General features: G+C 40.3%; 1 non-coding gene across 1 annotated transcript; it reads right to left on the bottom strand.

Annotated features, from left to right (window-relative positions):
- Positions 1-2,617: 2,617 nt before the first annotated feature.
- On the bottom strand, positions 2,618-2,689 carry TRNAQ-CUG (transfer RNA glutamine (anticodon CUG)). The gene has a single exon. It is a non-coding gene; the product is annotated as a tRNA-Gln (tRNA).
- Positions 2,690-12,038: the final 9,349 nt, after the last annotated feature.

Raw genomic sequence — 12,038 nt, 5'->3', positions numbered from 1 at the left:
GTAGGGAGATAAATAAATAATTGGATATGATGAAGTTTGTGGGAGTACATCAGGGGACTGCTGGTGGCAATGGCGTTGATAAGACCTAATGTATATTGAACAATTACCATGTGACAGGCACTGGGCTCCATGCTTTACCTGCACATCTCATTTAAACACTGGACAACCTAACTACTCCGTTTTAGCCTGTTTTACATGTAGAAATGGAGGCACAGAAAATTAAAATAATTTGTTTAACTTCGAACCGTGGCAGATTAGGTTTCTTACCTGGAGCCTGTGATTTGGGTTCTGTTGTTCTCCATTTTAGGGATTTCCACTATGCCAAATATGAAGCTGAAACAAACAAACAAAACCCAACTTCAAGAAAGTGCTATTCCATGTCATTCTTTTTTTTTTTTTTTTTTTTGAGACAGAGTCTTGCTCTGTTGTCTGGGCTAGAGTGAGTGCTGTGGCATCAGCCTAGCTCACATCAACCTCAAATTCCTGGACTTAAGCGATCCTCCTGCCTCAGCCTCCCAAGTAACTGGGACTACAGTCATGCACCACCGTGCCTGGCTAATTTTTTCTATATATATTTTTAGTTGGCCAGATAATTTCTTTCTATTTTTAGTAGAGACAAGGTCTCGCTTTTGCTCAGGCTGGTCTCAAAATCCTGACCTCCAGCGATCCACCTGCCTCGGCCTCCCAGAGCGCTAGGATTACAGGCATGAGCCACCACTCCAGGCCCCATGTCATTCTTGATATTGGTAACATGTGTCTTCTTTTATCCATAATCAGCATGGTTAGGGGCTTATAAATTCTATTGACCTCAGAAAATAAGCTTTTTAATGTATTACAGAAATTAGAGGAAGAGTTGGAGATGGGAAGATGTGAAAAGGAGAGTTAGAAGGTCAGAAGAGTCACCAAGAAGGTAATTATGAAAGCAAATGTGGCCAGTTGCTGAAATGTGGCCACAAAAACCTGATAAAATTATATGGGAAGCTGCTACTTTTGTGGGTCTGAAGCCAAACAGATGGTGATGGGCCTAGTGCCCCTGTGGGTCGACAGTGCCAGCAGTCAGGAGGAAGAGCTAGACACAGAATGGAGGAGGGCAAGGAAAAGCTGGAACTCACCAGCATCTCTCCTTCTGTCCACCACCACATCTAACCACAACAATCCTAAGAGAGTATGGTATTCCAAAGATCACACAAATTTCTCTTTTGTCTAATTTCTCTTTGGGCTAACTCTAACTCAGAATGGTATAGTGAAGGAGATTCTGGGGGACTTAGTTTTAACGAAGCCAACTTGATACGGCACAAACCACAGTATCAACAACATAGACTTAAAGACAAGAAATATTACCAGAACTAAAGAGGGATATTTCATAATAATAAAGGGGTCAAGCCTTCAACAAAACATAAAATTTTTATTATGTATGCACCTGATACAAGAGCTTCAAAATATATGAAGCAAAAATGGACAGAACTTAAGGAAATCCACAATCATAATTAGAGTTTTAAACACTCATCCTTCTGTACTCTCTCCCCCCTCCTTTCTCCCTCAGCTGCTGTCCACAGGCACTCACCCACCTCTCTTTTCAGACCCTCCAAAGTGTGCCCCCCAAAAGCAGTTGTATTTTTCAGTCTTTTGTAACTCCAGAAAGTTCCAAAATTGAAAAATTAAAGAAAAACGCTCCTGAGCACCTGGCGGAGCACATTTCAACTAGGTAGGAAGATCTTTCAAATTCTTATCTAAATTTTTCTATGACTAGAAGAGAACAGAAACAAAGTTTTCAAGATCTTCTTCTCCGATGGTGTCTTCTTGGAGCAGATCCGGGTGGGACAAAGTAGGAGCCCCGCGGTCCGGACCTCGCCCCTCGGAGCCGCTCAGCTCGCCCACCCTGAGACGCTGCAATCCCCGCCCCGGATCTCTCTTTTTTGACAGCGTTTAGGGCTTGAAGGAGAGTCCTCCAGCCTGAGACGCCAAGACTAGGACAACTGCGGCCCCTGCTGGCCGCCACGGAGACTCAATCGCTCAAGATTCTGCCGGCTGCAGGAAAGAATACGGTGATAAAATGAAATGCACCCAACCTGCTTAAACCCACGGCCCGGAAATTTAGTCTCGCCACCCCACGATTCAGCAAGGAAACGCAATTTCATATTTAAGTTATTTTCTAGCCGTGCAGAAATAGGACAATCGGTCCAATTACCGGATTCCTGGGGTGAAAAAACTCTTGGGGTCTAGGATTCGGGGCGGCAGCCCTGTGAGTGGAGGAAACCCTCCCCCCGCCCCAGGCCGGAGGGTCCCGCCGAGCAGAGGGTGGGGACCTGCTGTGTCGCTGGGCCCCTTGGCGGCGGAGCCGGGGCCTCGGTTTGCACCGGGCCAGGCGGGCTCGCAGAGGATGGGGACGCCCAGGCTGGGTCCCCCCAACTCGATGTGGTGTCAATTCCCGTGTGGACCCGCCAACGTAAGAACCCGGTTTCTGGGACGCCGACTCCCTAAGAGGGGGCAGGAGAGCCCGGGGAGACGCGGGGACCTGGGGCAGCCCGCGGCCTCCGGGGCTTCCTTCCCTGGACCGAAACCTTTCGAGGAAGGGGAAATCATATTCCATTTAAGGAGCAAGAGAAAAAGAAAAGCCAGGTTCCACCGAGATTTGAACTCGGATCGCTGGATTCAGAGTCCAGAGTGCTCACCATTACACCATGGAACCGCGAGAATTGGGGCGTTCTGACTCGCTGAAGGTGTACAAATCCCTTCTCGGCTCCATCGTTCCGGAGATTTCCTTTCCCAGTACCTTTTCTTGTCAGACAGGACCCAAACACCACTAACCTGCAACGGGAGGAGTCGCCCTTGACTCCCGTTCTCTCTGCCTGTCTCTGTAGGTCTGTATCTCGGAGAATGAGATCAATTCCCTATTGGGATTAGGGACAGGGAAGAGCTTTTGGGGCCTCCACCAAATCCACCTGCCTTACCTGGGTTGCTACAGTTTCCTGGCCTGATGTAAAATTCCAACTACAACCGGAGTTTAGATTTACTGGGATTTCTCCTTCTCCTGCTCCTCCCTTTTCTCTGCTCCTCCTATTCCTCCTCCTACCTCTCCCTGCCCCTCGCTCTCTGCGCAGCACGGGCTGTCAGAACATTGGGAAGGGCTGCCGCAATGTGAAAAGGTGAGGGAACGTTGTTCACCAACCCGAGGAGCACAGCTGCTTCTCTGGTCAGGGCCCTTTGGGGGGCTTTGTTGGAGAGACAGATCGAGATGGCCCCAGCGGAGTGGCTGAGCGCCGCAGCCAGTCACCAAGGCCTGGGCAGCGCGGGGCTTAGGCCGGCACAGGACGATCCTGTAGTTGGGACGACCCCAAAATAAAGAACCTCGGATTCCACGCGGCTCACTGCTGTCCTGGCAAGGCCGGGAAAACTGAACCATCTAGCAAGGTTCTTTACTGCCCTGATTGAGAAAAGGCGATGATTGCCCGCATAGCGCCCTCGTGGCTACTTCGGTAGGACGCACGGTGCCTGGGGCAGCTGATGCTGAGGAAAGAAGGCTGGGCGATGCTCACGAGGAGAGAGTGGGGTGTTAGACTGTGTGGGAGTGGGGAGTGGAGGGAAGATTTTGGCCCTTAGGCTGAGTTATACTAGTCAGATTCAGTGGAGAATTACAAATGAGCCAGAGCTGTGGTTTATATAAGGTTAGCAGTGGTTGCCTCTAGGGAAGTTAGTGTGGAGGAGAGGAATTTAAGTTTTTTCTATGTATTCCTTTATCCTGTGAGTAACTTACAAAGAGATGAGATCTATGTGTTCCTTGTATTTAAAAAAATAGGAATAAAATAAGACAAAAAATGAAAGATGATTCAGATGCCAGTGTGGCAGCAATTTGATCAGGGACAGGAAAGGACATGTCTTTGGGGAGAGAACTCGGAGGGAGTCAGAGTCTGAGAAGATCCCAGGGAGTAAAGCTGGAGCTTGACACAGCCACCTGGGGCAGAGGAAGATCCCTGGCCACGGGGCGGAGCAGCTCCTCCTGCAGGTGAGTTCCTCTGAAATCTATCCTCACCCTCTTCTAAATGGCTCTCAAAACTACCTTCCTCTTGCTGAGGCTTGTGAAATGAAGGATTGATCACATGGGATAATGATTTCATAATAATTGAAACCCATTTCCCAGATTTAAGAATGCCCTGGTCATACATACACACAATGGAGTACTTTGCAGCCATAAGTATGAGGAATATCTCTATGAACAGATGCAGAGTTATTTCCAGGATTTTTTTTAATGTGAAAAAAAGCAAGGTACAAAGGAGTGTGTTAAGAAGGAAGGGGACATAGATATTCTGGTTTTACAGGAAAGATAGGCTGGAAAATAATGAAAATGTTTTTATCTAGGAGTGCATGGGAATGGATTCTAAGATACAGAAATGGAAGAGACTTTTCTAAGTAGATATCAATATACTTTTTATTTTTGAAACCATGTAAATGTCTTATATATTCCAAAAAAGAATGAAAAGTCTAACCTTAAAACTGAAAAGACAGAGCAAATGAACTTAACTATATATTAATATCAAATGATATTATAACCACATAGAATATAATTCAAGTAAATTTTGAAGACAGTGCTTGTCTCTACACTCACAATGGGGTATAGACTGAGGATATCTTAGTAGGTATTGATTGTAGTGGATTTTGTATAATAATTACCAAAATAAAATTAATAATAATAATTACCAAAATAAAATAACCTTACTTAGTAGCTTTATTGATTGTAGTGGATTTGGTATAATAATTCTGAAGCTGTTTTGTATATATTATAGGATGGAACAAAATAGTAAATACATTGATTTGTTAGGAATCAAGGTTATCAACTTGGGAGAAGGAAGACAAAAATATGAAATGGAAAAAGTTAAGGAAGAACCTTATGGTGTTGGATTGGAATTGGAGATATCTATATTAACTCATGATACCCATTGATAGAGTCTTGAAGCAATGGTACCCCAGAAACAATGAGCATATCTAGTGCCCACAGCTTGGTTTCTGAATACCATTTCCCACTAAAAGAAAATAGGATTTCTTGTAAAAATGACTGATTTTAGGGTTGATGAAGTAAAAGTACAAGATGAGCCTGGAACGTCTTGTTATGCCTAAAGACTAATAAGAACATGTCAAAAGATCACAGAAACCAATGTGAGGAGGTCTCCCTAGTCAAACAGACCATTGGAGCATCAAAAAAAAAGAATAATGTAATGTATTAAAACCTATAAAATAAGAAAGGAATTCATATCATATGCATGTTATATACACATGATATAATCCATGTAGTATCCTCAAAGAAAAGATGAGAGAAGGAACGGTGTACCTTATAGAAGAATAGCAGTTAGTAAGTATGGGAGGAAAAATAAGATTATTTCTGTTACAGAATCCAGGATTACCAAACCCAAGGTCACTAAGATTTTCTCCTATGTTTCCTTCTAAAAATTTTATAGTTTTAGCACAATTAGGTCTATGAAAATCTCAGGTAAATTTTTACATATGTCATGAGGAGAGAACTGGATTTTGTTTGCTTTTGTTTTTCCCATATGGCTGTCCAGTTGCTCCAGTGCCATTTGTTGAGTAGATTATCTTTTTTCACTGAATTACCCTGGAACCTTTGTTAAAAATCAACTGACTATAGATGTATGACTATTTCTGAACTCTCTACTTTGTTTCATTGATCTATTTGTCTACCTTTAGACTGATACCACATGGTCTTGATTGCTATAGTTTTATAGTAAGTTTTTAAATTCTGTAGTGTTATTCCTCTAACTTTGTTTTTCTTTTTCAAAGTTGATTCAGCTATTTTTGGTTCTTTGAATTTTTATATAAGTTTTAGAGTCAGTTTATCAATTTCTCCAAAAATCTGTAGTGGTATTTTTTTTTATTATGATTGCACTAAACCTATAGATGCCCACTTTAAATAGAAAGACACAAATAGATTAAAAGTGTAAGGATGGAAAAAGATATATTATGCTAACACTAATCCAAAAAAGCTAGAGTGGCTAAATTAATATCTGACAAAGTAGATTTCAGACCAGGTTTAAAGAGTCATTTGAACCTGATAATGGGGTCAATTTATTAAGAGCCTGTAACATCGTAAATGTTTTGACACTGAATAACAAAGCTTCATAATATACAAAGCAGAACTGATACAACTTTAAGATTTAGACAAATCTGCAATCATAGAGATTTCAGCCACTCTCTCAATAACTGGTAGAACAAGTAGACAGATTATTAGTAGGGAAACAGAAGACTTGAACAAAACTATCAACCAATATTTCTAATTGACATTTATAGAATACACAAGGCAAAAGAGTAGAACACATATTCTTTTCAAGTGGACATGGAACATTTACCAAATTAGACCATATTTTGGGCCATAAAACAAGTCTCAATAAATCTAAAAGCATTCAAGTCATACAAAATATGTTTTATGACCACAATGGAATTAAATTAAAAATCCATTATAGAAGATACATCAAAAATCCTCAAATATTTGGAAACTAAATATAACACTTCTAAATAACCCATGGATCAAAGAAGAAATCAGAAGGAAAATTTGAAAATATTTTGAACCAAATGAAAATGAAAATGTATCAAAATTTGTGGAATGCAGTGATATTTTCACCAGACATATAATTCTTGGTCGATAGTTCCTTTCTTTTAGCACTTGAAAATTGTCGTGCCACTTCCTTCTGTCCTTCATAGTTTCTGATGAGAAATCCATTGTCATTCAAATTATATTTCCCCATTAGGTAAAGTGCCATCTCTCACTGCCTTCAAGATTTTTTTCTTTAGTTTTCAGAAGTTTGACTATGATGTGTCTAGGCATTTCTTTGTATTTATCCTATTCAAGAAGGATTTACTCACCTTCTTGAATCTGTAGGTTTCTGTGTCTTGCCAAATTTGGTAATTTTCAGCCATTATTTCTTTGAGAACTTTTTAAGCCCCGCCCTCTTCTCTTCTTCCATGACTCTAATGACAGGAATATTAGATCTTTTGCTATAAGATCAGATCAGTTCTCTGAAGCTCTGTTCATTTCCTTTTAGTCATTTTTTCTCTGTTGTTCATATTGGGTGATTTCAGTGGTTCTATATTCCAGTTCACCAATTCTTTCTTCTGTTTCCTCCATTCTGTTTTTGAGCCAATCCATTGAGATTTTATTTTGCTTATTGCATTTTCAATTCTAAAATTACCTTCTGGTTCTTATTTATATCTTTTATTTATTTGCTAAGATTTTCTATTTCTTTGATAAGACTTGTTTTTTTCATTTGTTTTGAGCATGTTAGTAATTGTTCATTGAGGCATGTTTATAATTGTTTTAAAATCCTTATCAGATAATTCTAACATCTATGTCAATTTATTGTTGTCGTGTGTTAGTTGTCTTTTCTCATTGAAATTGAGCTCTCTCTGGTCTTGGTATGACAAGTGATTTTTTTTTATTGAAACCTGGAAATTCAGGGCATATGAGACTCTGAGACTAATGAGATCTTATTTAAACATATTTTAACTAGTTTCCTCCAAAACACTCTTCCTCTGACACTTCTCAGCCAGGGAAGTGAGGGTGTTGCTTCACGACTGCCAGGAGGTGGTGGGGTAGAAGCCCAGGTTCCCCCCTTGGTCTCACTGACATCCATCGGAGGTGATGCTTCTTGTTACTGCTAGGCAACAGTGAGAGTTCTGACTGTGCACTAGTCTCCACTCATACCACCCCTCCCCCAGGCTGGGAAGAATAGTCCTAGATGACCTCTATGTCTTGCTAGGCTGCGGCTTTCCTGGACCATGAGCTAAAGAGATCAGGGAACTCACACTGTGTCATTTTTTTAGATTCTGAGGTTTCTAGTCAGCTTGCCTTTTTTACTCCATCTTTCAAAGTTTCCCTATGTTTATTGTATATATAATGTCCAGGGTTTTAGTTGTACTTAGAGGAATAGGGAAAAGTATGTCTAGTCCATCTTCCCAGAGGAATTATAGAAGTCACTCATTCAGTTTTTTAATTCAAGAAGCCCTTATTTCATCTTAATTTTATGAAACATATTTTCACTGTGTAAATAATTCTAGGTTGCAGCTTTTTTTTCTTTCAGTATTTAAAAGATGTTGCTGCACTGTGTTCCAGCTTACAGTTGTTCTGATGACAAATCTGCTATCATTATTTTCTTTGTTTCTTTGTACATACTGGTCATTTTTCCTGTGGTTGCTTTTACAATTTTCTTTTTATAATAGGTTTTGAGAGATTTGATTATGTTTTGCCTTAGTTTGGGGTCCCCCCCATTTCTTGTGCTTGGGCCAATTGAGCTACTTAGATCTGTGGCTTTATAGGTTCCATCCAATTTGGGGAAATTTTGGCCACTATTTCTTCAAATATTTGTTCTCTCTCCCTCTACTGCCTCTTTTGGGTACTCTAATTGTCTTAGTCCATTTGTGCGGTAACCAAACACCACAAACTAGGTAATTTATAAGTAATAATAGGGATTTATTTCTTATAGTTCTGGAGGCTGGTAAGCCCAAGATCAAAGCACTGGTGTGTGGTAAGGACTGCTTTCTGCTTCCAAGATGGAGCCTTCTTTCTGTGTCTTCACATGGAAGAAAGTGGAAGGGCAGAAAGGGTCCAACTCTGTGTGATGCCTTTTTAATAAATTCCTTAATGTCATTCACAAGGGAGGAGCCCTCATGACGTAATCTCTTCTTAAGAGGCCCCACCTCTTAATCCCACCACAATGGGGATTAAGTTTCAACATGAATTTTGGAGGGGACACACATTCAAACCATAATACCAATTATTATACCACTTGAAGTTTTTCTTCAATTCACTGATACGCTATTCATTTTTAAAAGTTTTTTTCACCATTTTATGAAGTTTCTATTCTTATTGTCTTCAAGTTTAATCTTTCTTTTGCAATGTCTAATCTAATGTTATCCAATCCAGTGTATTTCTCCTGTCACAATTTGTAGTTTTAATCTCTAAAGTTCAATTCAGGATATAGATAGATAGATATCTATATGTCTATAGAGACATAGATACTTATATATAGGTATATCTATAGATACATATCACATGTCTACTTAGCATGTTCACTCTTTCCTCCAGCTTTTTGAACATATAGATTAAAATTACAATAATTGTTTCAATGTACACTGTCTTCCATTTCTATCCTCTGTGTCAGTTCTGAGTCAACTTCAATTGATTTTTTTCTCATTATGTTTTGATTTTCCCATTTCTTTGAATGCCTCATTTTTTTTTATGGATGTTAGATATGGTGAATTTTGTCACTTGGTGCTGAGTATTTTTGCTTCTTATAAATATTCTTGAGCTTTGTTCTAGGATATACTTAAGTTACTTGGAAACAATTTGATCCTATGGTTCTTGCATTTAAGATCAGATCATAGCAGTGTTGTATTAATTTCTAATTGCTGCTGTGACAAATTACAACAGGCTTAGTGACTTAAAACAATACAAATTTATTATCATAGATTTCTGTAGTTCACAAGTCCAAAATAGATTTTCCTGGGCTAAAATAAAGTCATCTGTGTTTCTTTTTGTTGGCTCTAGGACAGAATCCATTTCCTTGCCTTTTCTACCTCCTAGAGGGTACCCACATTCTTTGATTCATGGTCCTTTTTCATCTTCAAAACCAGCAATAGCAGGCCAAGCTCTTTTCATGTCCTATGACTCTGATCTCCCTCTTCCACTTATTCTATTGGGCCCAACTAACTAATCCAGGATAATCTCTCCATCTCAAGGGTAGCTGATTAGCAAACTTAATTCCATCTATAATCTTAGTTCCTCTTTGGCACATAACCTAACATGATCATAGATTCTGGGAATTAGTACATAGACATCTTTGGAAGGCCATTATTCTATCTACCACAGCTTTTCATCTTGAGCTAATTGTTCCCCACTACTGAAGAAAAACCCTTCTGAATTCTGTACTTCATGTTCTCAACTCAGCCAACAGTTTACCAGGCTGGAGACTCAAGTTTTCCAGTTATAACTAAGAAGCACTCTCAGGGTGGTAAGCTGGGCAATGAAAGGGCTCACCTCATCGGTTTCCCATGTTTCAGGGATCATTGTCCTTCATGGCTTGGTATTTAATGTCTACTCTGGCTTGAATGTATCCCCCAAAAACATGTGTTGGAAACTTAATCCCCAATGTAACAGTATTAAGAGGTGGGACTTTTAGAAGTAATTAGGCCATGAGGGCTCTGCGCTTGTAAATGGAGTTTTGTTATCATGGAAGTAGGTTCCTTATAAAAAGATAAGTCTGGCCCCCTTTTCTCTCTCTTCCCCTCTTTTGCCCTTCTGCCTTCCATCAAAGGATGATGTGGCACAAATGTCCTCGCCAGATGCTGGCCCTCAATCTTGGACTTCCCAGCCTCCAGAACTGAAAGAAATCTGTTCTTTACAAATTACCCAATATTGGGTATTCTGTTATAGCAGCACAAAACAGAATAAGACAATGTCTGAAAACCATTGTTTTCATATATTTTTTTCTGGATTGTTAGTTGTTTTAAGTGGGAAGGTAAATCTAGTCCCTGTTACTCTGTCATGGCCAGAAGTAGAAATCTCCTGGTAATTTTTGATTGGATGTCAAACATTATGACTGTTTACCTTGTTGAGTATTGGATATTTTTCTATTCCTAGAGGTATTCTTGAGTTTTGTTCTGGTATGCAGTTACTTGGAAACCATTTGGCCCTTCAAGAATTCTTAGCATAGCCTTTTAGTTATACTACCCCACATCGCTCCAATACTTGGCAAATGTTTTGGGATCATGTGTTTCAGTCAAGTCCCCTTGCTCTAGTTAGCGTTTATCACCTCAGCACCATAAGTCTTTGGGAGATTTCACTGTGCTTTTTATAAGCTTTTGTGGCAGCTGTTAAGTGTCCCATGCAGTCCAGACCTCAGCAAGTGTCCTTTGGGGAAAACTCACTGCACATCTGAAGGCCCTCAACTTTCCAATTCATCCCTCCAACACAACACACTCCACTAAGAGCTTTGTTGGTTTCACTTTACCCCACCAGATACTCTGTCTGGGCAAAGGTCAATTCTCAGCCCATGCCCAGGATCAGCAAGTGGCCCAAGGAGATAAAACAGCTAGTAATCTCAGTTCATCTTGGACAATTCTACCTTTTCTCCTGAACTTTAGTTCATCTAGTCCTGCTTACTGCCAAAATTCTCTGCTGTATCTAAAACTAAGATGCTATTCCTCACAATGCTCTCTGAGCTCAGACTGGCTCTTGATCTGGTAGAATTCTGGACTGTCAAATTCCTTTACTTCATCCCAAGATATTCTAACCCTATATCACTCTCCTAGATAACATATAGAATACAGCTCTGCTAATTGGGGAGAAAAAGAAACACCATCTTCAGGTTGGTACAAATGTTTCCAAACATTCAAAATATTCTCAGCCTGTGTCCTGACCCCCAGAAATATTAATATTTTCTGAGTCCAACACCCATTCCACTACCCAATCCCAACACCCATCTTGTAACTGTGACCCAGAACTATCATAATCTATAACAAAGATCCTGAAAAACAAGAGGTTAGAGCTGTAGATCATGGTTTTGAGTATCATTTGGTCTAGAGTCAGAAGTATACAGGTCTGCAGTAATCTCCACGACTGTTTCAGGTGCTCAATATCCTTACCTCATGTTCTCATCGTAAGCTGTCACTAGCAAGAGAGCCTTGGAAAATGCAGTGAGGGGAAATTAGCTCAGGAGTAGTTGAGAAGTCTGTGAAAACCTACTTTGGTTTTAAAATATCACACAGCATGTGGACCTTAAACCTTCTAACCTCTGACAAAGAACTTGCCCTCCTACCGAGGAAGTCAACGAAAAGGGAAAACTCTCAAGACAGGAGTCTCCTTCAGAACACAACTGAGTGCCTGAAGAATGCGAACTGGTAGAACATGGAGCTGTTCATCTTCAGCCAATTTAAGTGCTGGAGCCAGGGGATGAGTTAGGGAAAGGAAGGTAGTGCTCCAGGCCTGCATGTGATGCTGGATGAACAGAGGACAGAGGGGTAGGGAGAGGAAGCCA

The sequence above is a fragment of the Eulemur rufifrons genome, chromosome 8 (genome assembly GCF_041146395.1).
Source record: "Eulemur rufifrons isolate Redbay chromosome 8, OSU_ERuf_1, whole genome shotgun sequence".
Lineage (NCBI taxonomy): Eukaryota > Metazoa > Chordata > Mammalia > Primates > Lemuridae > Eulemur > Eulemur rufifrons.
The sequence above is the reverse complement of the archived record's forward strand: the minus strand, read 5'-3'. Positions and strand labels throughout refer to the sequence as shown.